The sequence below is a fragment of the Taudactylus pleione genome, unplaced genomic scaffold (genome assembly GCF_031769625.1).
Source record: "Taudactylus pleione unplaced genomic scaffold, aTauple2 ptg000593l, whole genome shotgun sequence".
NCBI lineage: Eukaryota > Metazoa > Chordata > Amphibia > Anura > Myobatrachidae > Taudactylus > Taudactylus pleione.
Window position 1 is genome coordinate 202,468 of NW_028284995.1, and position 5,814 is coordinate 208,281.

Sequence of the window (5,814 nt, forward strand, 5' to 3'; positions counted from 1 at the left end):
TGTTTGAGTTCATTTTTCTTTTTCCTTGAGTAGTGATCAGAATTTAATTATTTCAAATTTAAACAACATCATTTCTTAACATAGTTGAGTATTCAGTAATAACTTCTAAATGATGAGAATGTTTATTTAACAACACGGTGCATAAATACAGCTTAAATATTGTTTTCATGTTGTCCGTTATGCTACTCTATTATGAAAACTTGAAGTAAACTAACTGCTTCCTGACCACAATTTGTTAAAACTTTTACTTAAATGTATGATTAAGGGTTTGTAATTTATATATTTACAGTATAAAATACATCTTTTCTCTTCATTTCATGCAATCATGATGACAGAAAAATATTGATACTTAACCTTGTGTAACCATGCAAACATAGCTCAGTTGATGTCTTAGTGACTTTTGCCATACACAGACCATGCCGAAATAGCTCAGTTGGGAGAGCATTAGACTGAAGATCTAAAGGTCCCTGGTTTCGGCATGTTTGAGTGCATTTTTCTTTTTTCCATGAGTAGTGATCAGAATTTAATTATTTCAAATTTAAACAACATCATTTCTTAACATAGTTGAGTATTCAGTAGTAACTTCTAAATGATGAGAATGTTTATTTAACAACACGGTGCATAAATACAGCTTAAATATTGTTTTCATGTTTTAAGTCACGCTACTCTAACTATTATGAAAATTTGAAGTAATCTAACAATGCTTCCTGACCACAATTTGTTAAAACTTTTACTTAAATGTATGATTAAGGGTTTGTAATGGATATATTTACAGTATAAAACACATATTTTCTTTTCATTTCATGCAATCATGCTGACAGAAAAATATTGATACTTAACCTTGTGTAACCATGCAAACATAGCTCAGTTGATGTCTTAGTGACTTTTGCCATACACAGACCATGCCGAAATAGCTCAGTTGGGAGAGCGTTAGACTGAAGATCTAAAGGTCCCTGGTTTCGGCATGTTTGAGTGCATATTTCTTTTTTCCATAAGTAGTGATCAGAATTTAATTATTTCAAATTTAATCAACATCATTTCTTAACATAGTTGAGTATTCAGTAGTAACTTCTAAATGATGAGAATGTTTATTTAACAACACGGTGCATAAATACAGCTTAAATATTGTTTTCATGTTTTAAGTCACGCTACTCTAACTATTATGAAAATTTGAAGTAATCTAACAATGCTTCCTGACCACAATTTGTTAAAACTTTTACTTAAATGTATGATTAAGGGTTTGTAATGGATATATTTACAGTATAAAACACATATTTTCTTTTCATTTCATGCTATCATGCTGACAGAAAAATATTGATACTTAACCTTGTGTAACCATGCAAACATAGCTCAGTTGATGTCTTAGTGACTTTTGCCATACACAGACCTTGCCGAAATAGCTCAGTTGGGAGAGCGTTAGACTGAAGATCTAATGGTCCCTGGTTTTGGCATGTTTGAGTGCATTTTTCTTTTTTCCTTGAGTAGTGATCAGAATTTAATTATATCAAATTTAAACAACATCATTTCTTAACATAGTTGAGTATTCAGTAGTAACTTCTAAATGATGAGAATGTTTATTTAACAACACGGTGCATAAATACAGCTTAAATATTGTTTTCATGTTTTAAGTCACGCTACTCTAACTATTATGAAAATTTGAAGTAATCTAACAATGCTTCCTGACCACAATTTGTTAAAACTTTTACTTAAATGTATGATTAAGGGTTTGTAATGGATATATTTACAGTATAAAACACATATTTTCTTTTCATTTCATGCTATCATGCTGACAGAAAAATATTGATACTTAACCTTGTGTAACCATGCAAACATAGCTCAGTTGATGTCTTAGTGACTTTTGCCATACGCAGACCTTGCCGAAATAGCTCAGTTGGGAGAGCGTTAGACTGAAGATCTAATGGTCCCTGGTTTTGGCATGTTTGAGTGCATTTTTCTTTTTTCCTTGAGTAGTGATCAGAATTTAATTATTTCAAATTTAAACAACATCATTTCTTAACATAGTTGAGTATTCAGTAGTAACTTCTAAATGATGAGAATGTTTATTTAACAACACGGTGCATAAATACAGCTTAAATATTGTTTTCATGTTTTAAGTCACGCTACTCTAACTATTATGAAAATTTGAAGTAATCTAACAATGCTTCCTGACCACAATTTGTTAAAACTTTTACTTAAATGTATGATTAAGGGTTTGTAATGGATATATTTACAGTATAAAACACCTATTTTCTTTTCATTTCATGCAATCATGCTGACTGAAAAATATTGATACTTAACCTTGTGAAACCATGCAAACATAGCTCAGTTGATGTCTTAGTGACCTTTGCTATACACAGACCTTGCCGAAATAGCTCAGTTGGGAGAGCGTTAGACTGAAGATCTAAAGGTCCCTGGTTTCGGCATGTTTGAGTGCATTTTTCTTTTTTCCTTGAGTAGTGATCAGAATTTAATTATTTCAAATTTAAACAACATCATTTCTTAACATAGTTGAGTATTCAGTAGTAACTTCTAAATGATGAGAATGTTTATTTAACACCACGGTGCATAAATACAGCTTAAATATTGTTTTCATGTTGTAAGTCACGCTACTCTAACTATTATGAAAATTTGAAGTAATCTAACAATGCTTCCTGACCACAATTTGTTAAAACTTTTACTTAAATGTATGATTAAGGGTTTGTAATGGATATATTTACAGTATAAAACACATATTTTCTTTTCATTTCATGCTATCATGATGACAGAAAAATATTGATACTAAACCTTGTGTAACCATGCAAACATAGCTCAGTTGAGGTCTTAGTGACTTTTGCCATACACAGACTTTGCCAAAATAGCTCAGTTGGGAGAGCGTTAGACTGAAGATCTAAAGGTCCCGGGTTTCAGCATGTTTGAGTACCTTTTTTCTTCTTTCCTTGAGCAGTTATCAGTTTTTAAGTATTTCAAATGTAAACAACATCATTTCTTAACATAGTTGAGTATTCAGTGGTAACTTCTAAATGATGAGAATGTTTATTTAACAACACGGTGCATAAATACAGCTTAAATATTGTTTTCATGATGTCCATCATGCTACTCTATTATGAAAATTTGAAATAAACTAACTGCTTTCTGACCACAATTTGTTAAAACTTTTACTTAAATGTATGATTAAGGGTTTGTAATGGATATATTTACAGTATAAAACACATCTTTTCTCTTCATTTCATGCAATCATGATGACAGAAAAATATTGATACTTAACCTTGTGTAACCATGCAAACATAGCTCAGTTGAGGTCTTAGTGACTTTTGCCATACACATACTTTGCCGAAATAGCTCAGTTGGGAGAGCGTTAGACTGAAGATCTAAAGGTCCCTGGTTCGATCCCGGGTTTCGGCATGTTTGAGTTCATTTTTCTTTTTCCTTGAGTAGTGATCAGAATTTAATTATTTCAAATTTAAACAACATCATTTCTTAACATAGTTGAGTATTCAGTAGTAACTTCTAAATGATGAGAATGTTTATTTAACAACACGGTGCATAAATACAGCTTAAATATTGTTTTCATGTTGTCCGTTATGCTACTCTATTATGAAAACTTGAAGTAAACTAACTGCTTCCTGACCACAATTTGTTAAAACTTTTACTTAAATGTATGATTAAGGGTTTGTAATTTATATATTTACAGTATAAAATACATCTTTTCTCTTCATTTCATGCAATCATGATGACAGAAAAATATTGATACTTAACCTTGTGTAACCATGCAAACATAGCTCAGTTGATGTCTTAGTGACTTTTGCCATACACAGACCATGCCGAAATAGCTCAGTTGGGAGAGCATTAGACTGAAGATCTAAAGGTCCCTGGTTTCGGCATGTTTGAGTGCATATTTCTTTTTTCCATGAGTAGTGATCAGAATTTAATTATTTCAAATTTAAACAACATCATTTCTTAACATAGTTGAGTATTCAGTAGTAACTTCTAAATGATGAGAATGTTTATTTAACAACACGGTGCATAAATACAGCTTAAATATTGTTTTCATGTTTTAAGTCACGCTACTCTAACTATTATGAAAATTTGAAGTAATCTAACAATGCTTCCTGACCACAATTTGTTAAAACTTTTACTTAAATGTATGATTAAGGGTTTGTAATGGATATATTTACAGTATAAAACACATATTTTCTTTTCATTTCATGCAATCATGCTGACAGAAAAATATTGATACTTAACCTTGTGTAACCATGCAAACATAGCTCAGTTGATGTCTTAGTGACTTTTGCCATACACAGACCATGCCGAAATAGCTCAGTTGGGAGAGCGTTAGACTGAAGATCTAAAGGTCCCTGGTTTCGGCATGTTTGAGTGCATATTTCTTTTTTCCATAAGTAGTGATCAGAATTTAATTATTTCAAATTTAATCAACATCATTTCTTAACATAGTTGAGTATTCAGTAGTAACTTCTAAATGATGAGAATGTTTATTTAACAACACGGTGCATAAATACAGCTTAAATATTGTTTTCATGTTTTAAGTCACGCTACTCTAACTATTATGAAAATTTGAAGTAATCTAACAATGCTTCCTGACCACAATTTGTTAAAACTTTTACTTAAATGTATGATTAAGGGTTTGTAATGGATATATTTACAGTATAAAACACATATTTTCTTTTCATTTCATGCAATCATGCTGACAGAAAAATATTGATACTTAACCTTGTGAAACCATGCAAACATAGCTCAGTTGATGTCTTAGTGACTTTTGCCATACACAGACCTTGCCGAAATAGCTCAGTTGGGAGAGCGTTAGACTGAAGATCTAAAGGTCCCTGGTTTCGGCATGTTTGAGTTCATTTTTCTTTTTTCCTTGAGTAGTGATCAGAATTTAATTATTTCAAATTTAAACAACATCATTTCTTAACATAGTTGAGTATTCAGTAGTAACTTCTAAATGATGAAAATGTTTATTTAACAACACGGTGTATAAATACAGCTTAAATATTGTTTTCATGTTGTCCGTCATGCTACTCTATTATGAAAATTTGAAGTAAACTAACTGCTTCCTGACCACAATTTGTTAAAACTTTTACTTAAATGTATGATTAAGGGCTTGTAATTTATATATTTACAGTATAAAATACATCTTTTCTCTTCATTTCATGCAATCATGATGACAGAAAAATATTGATACTTAACCTTGTGTAACCATGCAAACTTAGCTCAGTTGATGTCTTAGTGACTTTTGCCATACACAGACCATGCCGAAATAGCTCAGTTGGGAGAGCGTTAGTCTGAAGATCTAAAGGTCCCTGGTTTCGGCATGTTTGAGTGCATATTTCTTTTTTCCATGAGTAGTGATCAGAATTTAATTATTTCAAATTTAATCAACATCATTTCTTAACATAGTTGAGTATTCAGTAGTAACTTCTAAATGATGAGAATGTTTATTTAACAACACGGTGCATAAATACAGCTTAAATATTGTTTTCATGTTTTAAGTCACGCTACTCTAACTATTATGAAAATTTGAAGTAATCTAACAATGCTTCCTGACCACAATTTGTTAAAACTTTTACTTAAATGTATGATTAAGGGTTTGTAATGGATATATTTACAGTATAAAACACATATTTTCTTTTCATTTCATGCTATCATGCTGACAGAAAAATATTGATACTTAACCTTGTGTAACCATGCAAACATAGCTCAGTTGATGTCTTAGTGACTTTTGCCATACACAGACCTTGCCGAAATAGCTCAGTTGGGAGAGCGTTAGACTGAAGATCTAAAGGTCCATGGTTT

General features: G+C 31.3%; 1 non-coding gene across 1 annotated transcript; it reads left to right on the forward strand.

Annotated features, from left to right (window-relative positions):
* The first annotated feature begins 3,329 nt into the window (after positions 1-3,329).
* On the forward strand, positions 3,330-3,402 carry TRNAF-GAA (transfer RNA phenylalanine (anticodon GAA)). Its single transcript has one exon. It is a non-coding gene; the product is annotated as a tRNA-Phe (tRNA).
* The last annotated feature ends 2,412 nt before the right edge of the window (positions 3,403-5,814 follow it).